This window comes from Callithrix jacchus, chromosome 3 (assembly GCF_049354715.1).
Source record: "Callithrix jacchus isolate 240 chromosome 3, calJac240_pri, whole genome shotgun sequence".
Taxonomy (NCBI): Eukaryota; Metazoa; Chordata; class Mammalia; order Primates; family Cebidae; genus Callithrix; species Callithrix jacchus.
This window is the reverse complement of record NC_133504.1, coordinates 94,448,383-94,460,944: the sequence shown is the minus strand read 5'-3', so window position 1 is coordinate 94,460,944 and position 12,562 is coordinate 94,448,383.

Genomic DNA, 12,562 nt, shown 5'->3' with positions numbered 1-12,562 from the left:
CTGGGTACTTTTTTGGATAACTTTTCTTCAGTGTTTTTAAGGGGCCTCACTGTCAGATTAACCAGTTATTTTTCCATAGTTAATCAGAAGATTTTGTAAAAAAATCCACCTCACGAAAACTTAGGATATCCTGGTCTGTGGTCATGAATTACTTTCCTTTTTGTAAAATCATTCACTGTAGCTCACAGCAACATGTTTTCACACATGTTCTAGTGATTTCCAAAACTTAGATTTCACAGGAGGTAAATTTACTAAAAATGAAGAGACTAAACTGAAATGACCAACTTTTAATTTTGTTAAATAACATCTTAAAAATTGAAAATGAATTATCTCATAAAAGGTAATTTTAATACCCCAAAAGTAAGATGGTTATACTCTTAGAATAAAGACTTTTTCCCTGGCACATTTTCAGCTGTCAAAATATGCTAAGAGTTTTGCCCCTTATCTTTTCCCACCTGTGCAAATTTTTCGGAAGCCTAAGGTTGGTAGTAAGCTGTTGCTTTAATAACTCCTTTAAGCATTATCAGTTGCCATTACTTGTAAATTTACACAATTTTATCTTGTCTGCCTTTAAAAACTAGACATCTAATAACCAAATATATTTGAATTGATACAATAGAAGTAACTTGTAGAACTTGAGGATAAGTGGTAAAAGAAAAAAAAGTAATTTGGCTCTTGAAATACACGTCTTGGGTTTCTAGAACCTTCAAAAAGCAGCCCTGTTGTTACTGTGTCATATTATGATTGTTTCGAGGGCTGCTTCTGCTTACCTGGGAAACTACTCATTACTCAGCAAATGAGCAGCACCATTACCTAAACATCAGGTATCCAAAAGTGTTAGCAGGCTTGAAGTATGAATGATTCATTCATATGGGTAATTAAGCACGTTGAATTATGGAAAGCACATCACAATTCAGCTTTGAGTTCAATGCGAAATATGATGATTCATTAAGTTGCCTTTGTATTTTGTAACCTAATTTGTTAATAAGTTACAGGAAGCCAATTAAGCCAGCTGCTGATCTATATAGTTCTACCATCCTAATTGTGATTCCATAGTCTTCCAATAGAAATATGCTATCAGACTCTGTATAGAGATTTTGTAAACTCCACTATTTAACAAGGTTCTTAAGAATTTAGGTGGATGCTTTATTTGATACCTACCAAAGAAACCTAACTAATTGTGTAATACTTCACCCATTTAGAATTCAGTTGTGGCAGCATAACCAATCTGGAGAGACTAGGGGAGATGTTACTAATGCTTGTACTTCATTCAGAAGTGAGTGCCTCATTGGCTTGGTGCAGTGATTACATACCTGTAATCCCAGCGCTTTGGAAGGCTGAGGTGGGTGGAGCACTTGATCTCAGGAATTCCATACCAACCTGGGCAATATGGTGAGATCTCATCTCTACAAAAAAAGAAAGAATTGGCACAGTGGCACACCTGTAGCCCCAGTTACTCTGGAGGCTGAGGCATAAGAATCTCTAGCTAGGAAGGGCAAGGTTGCAGTGGGCCAAGATCGTGCTGCTGCACTCCAGCCTGGCCAACAGGAGTGAAACCTTATCTTTTTTTTTTTTTTAAGTGGACTTTTTTTTTTTGTAAAGTAGACCTTTTTTTTTTTTTAATTTGTAGTGGTAGTTGCAGCAGTTGCCTAGAGTCTACTTATTCTTACTTCACACTGAATTCTAACGTTTGGTTATCTGAGTTCTGCTTCTTAACAAATCCCAAGTACTGAAAGGGTCTTGCGGAAGTGGGTAAACTATCAAATGTGACAGCTGACAGCAGGGCAGGGGAACAAAAATAAATTTAAGGTGAACATTAAAAGCATAGCAGCTTGAGACAGTTTAATACAGGATTCTGCGTGCAGCCGTCTCTGAGGATGTTACTACGATCAAATTATATAAGAGATGTTTAGTGATGAACTGGAATCAAGATAAGTAGTATGTGTTATTTACAAAGCCAGGATATGTGTTTCATTTGGTGATAACAATTTCCCCATAACTATTTAGTTAAAAGCTTAGTGCTTAACATGTTGGAAAATTTATGCATAAAATATATTGACTCATTCCTTGATGACTGGAGGCTTCATCACAGGAAGTTCTTCCATTCAATTGAAACATTTTTCAAGCTTAATGACTATAATTAACTACATAATTTGTAAAAGTTTGAGGAAAACTAAAACAATAGAATTTAAACCATAATAAATTTTGTTAGATAATTTCTTTCACTTTAGGGGGAATTAAAAATCATGTTTAAAAACCATATGAGCAGCAGTTCTGTGACTGCCTCAATGCCTGCCTGACCATATTAGTCCCTTTGCACTACAGAGGTTGGAATATAGAATATGGCCTAAACTGTTTTGTTTTAACTATGCTGCATTATCTGAGTTTGTGTTATAGTTTGTCCTAATAGTCTTTTACTGGAAACTTGCTATATTTTATCATGTTCAGCAAGCAAACTAGTTTTATCTACTTTTATATATTTTGAGACCAAGTCTGGTTCTGTCACCCAGACTGGAGTGTGGGGCATGATCATAGCTCACTGCAGCATCAGCCTCCTGAGCTCAAGCGATCCTTCCATCTCAGCCTCCCGAGTAGCTGAGACTACAGTCTTGCTTCACCATGCTTGGCTAATTTTTTTTTTTTTACCTGTTTTACAGACAGAGTCTCACTATGTTACCCGTACTGGTCTCAAAGTCCTGCACTTAAGTGATCCCGCCTCAGCACCCCCAAAGCACTGGAATTGCAGGCATGAGCAACCATGCCTGGCGAGTTTTATCTTTGGAAGAAATCGAATTTAGTAATGTTGTAGCAAGCATCATTTTAATATAAAAAGTGTACAGTTCATATTATTAGCAATTGTATTGTGCAATTTTATATTAATTATGGTCTTGAAGGACATTGACAATCTGTTCAGAAAGACATCTACATTTTTCAACCAGAGATGACATCACACTGACTCCTTTGGTTTAAATGCTTGATTCTTTGCTTACAAAATTTCTGTTTTGAACAGTTACGGTGAGAGAGTATATTTGTGATGCTGTTTTCTTAGAACACTATTATCAGATAGATCAGCCATAATATTCACAAATTTTCGATCTCTATTGTAAGGCTGTAATTTTCCAAAATAATATAAAAAAGGAGAAAAAGGTAGTAGATTGCATAATTACTGAGATGAACCCTGTACTAGTGAGAAAATAAAAATGTCAGCAGTTTATTAAATTTTCAGATTTCCTGTAAATTTCCATTTCCGTAAATGTATAACTGTCTCTCATACATTTCTCTGCATGGTCACACTATAGATATAAATTAATCACATCCATTCAACAAATTAAGAAACTCAAAACTCATAAGTACAATCTTCAACTCTGTAGAATGCTACCAACAAGTTAAAATAAGATGAAGGTAGAAAGATTCACTTTGAAATGCTGCATGCAACTATATAGCAACACACTGGAAAATCTAGAGAAAACATATAACTTTCTGGAAAAACATAAATGACAAAACTAACCTAAGAAGAAATTTAAAATGTTAATAGATCAGTTACAAAGATGAGAATGTAAGGTGATTTTTATATTCATAATTTAAAATGTACTAAAGTTGCAAGAAGGATAATTCCAATGTTAAAGTATCCCGAATTTTTTTAAAAAGAAAAACTCACCAATTCATTTCATATAGACAGTGCAGCATTAATATGAAAACCTGATAAACACAAGACAAAACAAAATTATAGGCCAGGTGCAGTGGCTCACACCTATAATCCCAGCATTTTGGGAGGCCAAGGCGGGTGGATCACTTGAGGTCAAGAATTTGAGACCAGCCTGGACAACATGGTGAAACACCATCTCTACTAAAAATACAAAAATTAGCCTGGTGTTGTGGTACATGCCTGTAATCCCAGCTTGAATCCAGGAGACAGAGGTTGCAGTGAGCCGAGATCATGCCACTGCACTCCAGCCTGGGTGACAGAATGAGACTCAATCTCAAAACAAAGCAAAACAAAAAAATAAAAAACAAAACTATAGACAAATCTTACTTAGACATATGAATGAATATTCTAAAAAAACCCCAGCACTGTTGTTAATAATTGCAACAACAAATAAGAGTAATACACCGTGGGAAAGAGCATTGTATTTTAGTAATTCAAGGGTATTTCAATATTAGTTAAGTATATTAACACAATTATATAAATGACTTCAAGGAAGAGAAAATGTGATTATATCAATAGATGCTGAGAGGGCTATTGTTAAGATTAAACAGCCATTCCTAATGAAGATCCTTGAGTAAAATAGGAATGGAAGGAAAGTGTCTAAACATAATTGTTATTTATGAAAAGCCTACAAAACAAGTATTTTAATTACATTTCAATTAAAACCAGGAACTAGTAGGAATGGCTATTGTCATTATTTGTTATTGGCGGGTGGATCACGAGGTCAAGAGATAGAGACCATGCTGGTCAACATGGTGAAACCTTATCTCTACTAAAAATACAAAAAATTAGCTGGGCATAGTGGCTCATGCCTGTAATCCCAGCTACTCAGGAGGCTGAGGCAGGAGAATTGCCTGAACCCAGGAGGCAGAGATTGCGGTGAGCCGAGATCGCGCCATTGCACTCCAGCCTGGGTAACAAGAGCGAAACTCCGTCTCAAAAAAAAAAAAAAAAAAAAAAAATTATCTTGGCGGATCTGTGAATGTAACAACATATTTAAATGAAATAATCATTACAAATATGTAGAAGACTTTTTGTTGATATGATTATATGCCGAGAAAATCATAGAGATCAGGAAAAACAGAACTTGCAAATATTTTAAAGAGGAATATTGGTAAGGTATTTGGAAATAAGTTGATAATACAAAACATATTAGCAATAAGCACCTTGAAATGCTAACGGTAAAAATATTCACAATAACAAAAATAATAAAGGTAAAATAAATTTACCAAGAAAGGTAGAAGATCTACAAGAAAAAATACTATAAAAATGTTACCAAAAACTATTGAATAAGAAACATATGAGGCCAGGCGCAGTGGCTTATACTTGTAATCTCAGCACTTTGGGAGGTCAAGGCAGGAGGGTTGCTTGAGCCCAGGAGTTCAAGACCAGCCTGGGCAAATGGTGAACCTATCTCTAAACGAAACAAAACAGAAAACTAGTTGGGTTTGGCGCATGCTTATAGAACCAGCTACTTTGGAAGCTGAAGTGGGAGATTGAGGCTGCAATGAGCTGATATCCCACCACTGCACTCCAGCCTGGGTGACAAAGTGAGACCCTGTCTCAAAAAAGAAACAAATAAAAACTATTGTAAAAATATAAATCTCCTAAAGTTATATATAAATTCAATGAAATTCACATTAGAATCACAAAAGCATTTAAAACTTAGATTACGTTATCTTAAAGTTCATGTAAAAGAATAGTCAGAAAATTATATCAAAGAAAAAGACTATGCAGAAGAACTTTTCTCACCAGATATCAGCATGTACTATAGAACTATTGGAATCAATCAAGAAAAGCAATTGTATTAAGAATAAGCAAGAATGGTAAACAAAAAAATTGAGAATCTATGTATAGATGAAAAATTAATATATGAAAATAAATAATTCAAGGAAAACAAAATTAGACCCTCAATTTACACTGAAGGCTTTGAAGTGACACATAAAATGATTTTAAAAATGATTTAAATATGTGCATAAATGGAGAGGAAGGGTGGGAGACGGGGGAGAGAAAAAATAGTAGGAGACTAAAGACAGGAAAACCTTTGTGGCAAAAGATAACAGTGACAAAATATGTTTTTTGTGAATATCAGTTATATATAATAAATATTGGGGACATTGCCATGTGGGTTACAATAAAGCATTAACAGAGTAAGCAAACAAGGAAAGAAAACTACTGAATTTCAAATATGATATCCCATTGTGAAATTACATAAATTAAACGTGTACACACAAGAAAATTTTAAACATTAAAATTTTGTTATCAAGGTATGAAGGCCATTGATGACCTTACCCAGAGCAGTTCTGTTTAAATGGGGACAAAGGATGGAGCAAAATTTTTATTAGAGCACTTTGAATAAGGAATTAGCAGACTACAATAAACTGAAATCTTATCTACCAAATTATCTCAGTAAAATAAACAATTCGAAAAGAAATGAGTAAAACAATTGTGAGCAAAAAAGGAAAGAGTCACTACATGTTACGTAAATGAAACAAGGATGGCCTCTGTGTATTGGCCCCTAGGTTACTTCTTCACAGCAGGCTGAGACCCCTTAGCGTAAAGGCCCACTGGCACCAAACTCAAATCTTTACACATCCAACTGTGGTAAACACAGCCCAGACACACAGATTTGTAGGCATTTAGAGCCTGCCTGATTTACATCCCCTGAGAAACTATGTCCAAAAATCTGCTCATCACAGATAAACCCTAGGCTGTAAAGACCCCGAGCTGATTCTGCTCTTTGGAACTCTGTGAACTATAGACTCCATGCCATGCTGCTGAGTGATATTACTGAAACACGAAAGCCTCCTCTCTAATCCTTTCCCCACTCAGGAGTTCCTTTGTCCTCCTCGCCTTCTGAGTGCTGGTCCCTTGCCTCAATCCTCTGGTCCATCTCTTACTGTGAAAGCCTTCCCCAGGATACAAACCTTACAAGACATCACCCAGATAAAGCCCATGTGCATTTCTGTCATCTAATTGTGACATCTTTTTCTACATTTTTCTAATTCTATTCTAAATTTTCTGATTTTTTTCTTAGTTTCTCTAAAATTGTGGATACCCAATAATGCATTCTCAAAATAAATAAAGCCAAAATTAGTAGAATTGCAAAGAGCAATAAAAAAAAAAAAATCCACAAACATAGTGAGAGATTTTAACAATTCATTCTTAGTAATTGAATAAATAAACATAAAATTAGTAAGGCTAATCAACAGTTAGAGAATCTCTATTCCTTTTTTGAGCACATTTGAAATATTTATAAAAATTGACCAGATATTAGGCCTACAGATAGTATTAAATGTTTATATCGGTATAACAAATTAGTAATAGCACTATTAGAAATCAATAACAAAAAGTAATTCAAAAGAAATCTGTGAATTTTTAGAAACTAAAAACAGCTTCCAAATTATTCATGGAAGCAATAAGAAATTATAATAAAAATTAGAACATACTTAAAATTGAATGAAAATTAAAAGATTACAGATCAACGTATCCGTAAAATAACTGAAGCAGTAGTTAGTGGGAAATTTACCAGAAGCAATTCACATTCATGGGAAGGACAACAGCATACATCTAGATACTTGTCCAAAATGTGTATTAGCTCTTTTACTCTCCGTCATAATATAGTCCAGAGACCTGAACTGTCTGGACATTCCATAGAATGTAACATTTGTCCATTTATTTATCAGTTAAAATAGACTGGGTAAGAAGTACTCCCATGTTGGATGACCTGGTGAGACACATACATCCCTGAGGGAGAAAACTGTCTGAAACTTTAAGGACCTGCCGCATCAGTCACAGAAGATTTTAGGGGGCCCAGTGGTCCCCCTGTACTAAGGAATACTGTTCTGACACATTTGCTGAGTGACACAGAAGTCTGCCACCTTTGACAAAAGCTTAGGGTGGAAAAGGCCTCTGCAGCAGGTCCCAGCTGCAGTGCAAGCAGTCCTACTGTTTGAGCCATACAATCTAGTAGACTCTATAGTATTCGAGGCATATGCAGTTGGAAAAAAACACCATGTGGAGGTTATGGCAAGCCCTAATAGAAGAATCACACATAGTCCTGTGGGGTTCTCTAGCACGGTCATGCTACCTGCAGGTAATTATATACTGTATAAATATATAGCATTATTATATACTTTAATAGTTCCTAGCACACTACTGGACCTAGGTAGAGATGGACTACCTGAAAACAGATATTAAGTGACCCTGTGGCTAAAGTTCAGACCATGAGTTTGGTTTTGTTAGATCTACCAGATCATAAGGACAGGCTGGTCCAGCAACAAATCATAATAAAATAGAATTAGCACATTGAATTAGTTCATTTTCACATTGTTATAAAGAACTACCCAAGATTGGGTAATTTATAAACAAATGAGGCTTAATTGACTCACAGTTCTCTATGGCTGGAGAGGCCTCAGGAAAGTTACAATTATGGCTGAAGATAAAGGGGAAGCAGACACCTTCTTCACAAGGCAGAAGGAGAGACAGCGAGTAGGAAATACTGATTGTTGTCAAGAATAAGGCCACCTTAGGCTGACTTATTCTCCATACAATACCCCAATACTCCGTGTCATAAAGGCCAATGGCTCATACTGGCTAGTCCAAGATCTCTGGGCTATCAATCAGGCGGTCCTTCTCATCCATCCATCTCATCCATCCATCCGGTAGTTCCCAACCCCTATATGCTCCCTTCCCTTGTCTCTCCAGACACAACCCATTACACTGTAATAGACCTAAAAGATGTCTTTTTTTTACCATTCCTCTTCACCTTGATTCCCAAAATCTCTTTGCTTTCATGTGGACTGACCCTGAAAACCAACAGTCACGACAATTTCCTTGGACAGTCCTCCTCCAAGGCTTTAGAGATAGCCCCCGTTTCTTTGGACAAGCTCTAGCTCAAGACCTCACCTCTCTAGACCTCTCCCCTAGTTGGCTCCTCCAGTACGAGGACAACCTCCTCCTCTGCAGCCCCTCCCTAGAGGACTCTCAGATTCACACTATTACCCTTCTAAACTTTCTTGCCAGTAAGGATACAGCTTTCCCCCTCCAAAGCACAACTCTGCACTCCAACAGTGAAGTACTTAGGAATCCAGATCTCCCCCAGGGCCCAATCTATAACCCCAGCACAGCACTGATAGACAGCCTGCTCCCACCCACGTCTAAAGGTGAAATCCTTTTTCCATAGGACTAGCAAGCTTCTTCAGAATATGAATTCCCAATTTTGCCCTCCTAGCCTGCCACTCTTTGAAGCAGCTAAAGGCCCAATAAGCCCCTATATCCTTCTCACAACATATCCCTAGCTTCCACAAACTTAAAGCCACCCTTGTAACTGCTCCTGCTCTATGTTTGTCTGACATCTCTCAGCCCTTCATTCTCTCCACAGCCAAAAGCCATGTAATAGCCCTTGGTGTCCTTGGCCAACAAAAAGGAAATCCTCCTTCATTCACTCCTATAGCTTACCTGTCTAAACAATTAGACAACACTGCCTGAAGGTTTGAACTGCCTCAATAGCAGCAGCCGCCGCCACCCTAGTCTTAGAAAGCAAAAAACTAACATTCGGTCAAAACACCACAGTACAGAGCCCACATAATCTACAAAATCTCTCCTCCCAAGCACTTAGCACACTTTCTCCTTCTCATATCCAACTACTCCATGCCCTCTTTCTTCAAAACCCCGAGTTGTGGCTCTTCAAAAGTGCTCCCCTTAATCCTGCATCTCTACTTCCAGTATCTTCCTCCTCTCCCACCCACTACTGAACTGAAATCCTTGATCACCTACAGCCTCATTTCCCTAATATCTCCCTCAAACCTTTCCCCAATCCTGACAACCAATTATTTATAAACGGTTCCTCTTCCAAGTCAGTCATCTCCCATAAAATCGCTGGGTAATTAAAGCTAAACTCCTACCCCCAGGAACCTCCTCCCAAAAGGCAAAACTTACAGCTCTCACCAGGGCCCTAACTCTCTCCAAAGGCAAACAAGTTAACATTTTTACCAACTCCAAATATGCCTATCGCATTCTCCATTCCCACAACGCCATCTGGCAAGAGAGAGTGTTTCTTACTGCCAAAGGGAACCCTATCACAAATGGCCCCCTTATTTACCAGCTCCTGCAAGCTGCACACCTCCTGGCTAAAGCAGGAGTTATACGCTGTTGAGGACACCACACAGGGTCAGATGAAATTTCAAGAGGAAACAGAAAGGCCAACAAGGCAGCATAAGAAGCCTCCTTTTCTTCTGCCCCTGTCTCTCTCCTCCTCATTGCCCTCACCATCCAACCCCAGTGTTCCCCCACTGAAAAGGCTTCACTGATAAAACAAAAGGCCACCTCCCCATTCAGCCCCTCTCAACTCCTTCCCCCAAATACAGACTCCAATTCTTCCTCAAGTTCCTGTTTTAATAGTCAGTCCCACTGCCTCTGCTCCCTCAGAGTGCCTTCTCACTTCTACAAGTCTTGAACAATCTCTCAATCTCTCAATCTCACTCACATCTTGCTATTATGCTCCAACTCTACACTTGCTTCTCATTGCTGGTCCTGTTTTTCCCTTTCCTCGACTGCCTACTCAGCTATCCCAGTTTCTCAGCCCTGGGACCATATTCCCACTCGCTTTTCATACACTGTCCAAAAAGGCTCTGCCTTTGTAGACAGAGCCCTCACCCTCACTGGGAACTGCCTCGCTGCCCTCACTAACAGAGCTACCAAACTTCTCTCTACATATACTGCCAATTACAGCCACACAAAACTCCCTCACCCTACTATCCAAGGTCCCATTCTTATGTGTCACCTCTTCCAACAGACACATACATACACATAAGTACCATCCCTCCCTCCGCCTGCAGCTCAACTGAAACCATTCTCTCATCTCTTCCCATAACTCACTGAGTAGATTATTCAGTTTCCCCTGAAGCTAACAGCCTCTTTACCCAGCCCCTCCATATTACCTTCCCTCCTGCTTCTCAAACATGGAAACCCCTTCCCCAGGCAGGAGTTCTCACAGGGGTCGCTCTCTCCTCCTCAATCTGGGTTGCTGAAGCTGAACCAAGTCCCTCCAAATGAGGAACTTACACACTCCAACACCTCTTCTCAATCCACTTGTCTGTTTGCATTAACACCGTAGGCATCTTCTTACTCTGTCGATCCACAACCTACTTCTGTCTCCCTACCAACAGGAGGTACTTGCACCCTAGTCTACCTTACCCCCAACATTAACCTTGCCTCTCCAAATCAAGAACTCCTATCCCTGCTACATTACATGCTCGCTCAAAAAACTCAGTTACAGTTCATTCCCTTATCAGTAGCCCCTGGAGTCACAACTAGTGTCCGGTTAAAAGCAGGAAGCCTAGGAACCTCATTATCATATTTCCAGTCCCTCTCCCAAAACTTCCAATTGTTACTGGAAGAAACAGCAAACTCTATCACTCACCTCCAAAACCAACTAGACTCTTTTGCAGCAGTCACCCTATGAAACTGCAAAGGCCTAAATCTCCTCACTGCTGAAAAAGGACGTCTGTGCCTCTTTTTAGATGAACAATGTGTGTCTACCTCAATGAATCTGAGTTAGTACGAGATGCTGTCAAAAAACTCAAAGATCAAGCACAAAAACTTAGAGACAAGTAGGTTCACTTGGCCCCAGCAGTTCTGTAACTTCTGGGCACCCTGGCTACTGCCCCTCCTAGGTCCTGCCATAACCCTTTTCCTCCTTCTAGCATTTGGCCCCTGCCTCTTACAACTGCTCACCCAGTTTTTACAGGACCATATTAAAGCTTTCACCCATGGAACAATACAAGATATAATGCTGCTCCAAGAATACCAACAGCTCCAGCAATGACAATCCCTACTATCTAGCCCCCACCAAACATTGCCCCTTCCAGCAAGAAGCAGCCAGATGAGAATCCTCTTCTATTACCTATTAAAAGGCTGGAATGTTAGGGACAAGCTGCCTCAGAAAACTCACTCCGCAGCAAGCTGACCCCGCACCCTCACTCTGATCGCTCTGCAACTGCATTCCTGAACTCCTATCTAGGTGCTACAATTAAGCAAACTGATTACAGCCATCTGGGCAGCTCCGGGTAGGACAGGGAAAACAAACGTTTGTTATCCATACTTGTAAATTCCTGTTGTACAGGTAACTGTAAAAACCTGTTTTTTTAAAATTGCCACCACAAAAGTCACAGGATGATGTAAGTCTATCACAAGTTAACAAACTATCTCTGTGCCTGTAACAAGCTGATAAATTATCACAGTCCTGAAACTCTCTTATGCCCCTCTAACTCTATATAAAACCCACATTTTGTAAACTCGGAGCTGCCTCCTCTGATTATTATGGGTTAGCCTGGCAAGTTAATAAAACTTGTTTCCCTGACTTTGGGTCTACTTTCCTTTCTCTCGGCTAACCTTACAGGCTTGAGTATGGAGAAATTGTACTGGATTACAAAATTAGGGACAAAGAAAATGTAGTGTTCAGTTCTCCATTGGATCCTGGCTTTTAAAAATTGCTATAACTGGGAAACAAGAAAATGTGAATCGTAGGGTGTAATTATGCAAACTTGGATGGTATATATATTTTTGAGACAGAATCTCACTGTGTCACCCAGGCTGGAGTGCAGTGGTGCAGTCTCAGCTCACTGCAACCTCAGCTTCCCAGGTCTAAGCAATTCTTGTGCCTCAACCTCCTAAGCAGCTGGGATTACAGGCACCTGCCACTAGGCCCAGCTAATTGTTTCTTTTTGAGACAGAGTTTCACTCGTCACCCAGGCTGAAGTGCAATGGCATGGTCTTGGCTCACTGCAACCTCTGCCTCCCGGGTTCAAGCAATTCTCCTGCCTCAGCCTCCCAAGTAGCTGGAATTACAGGCAC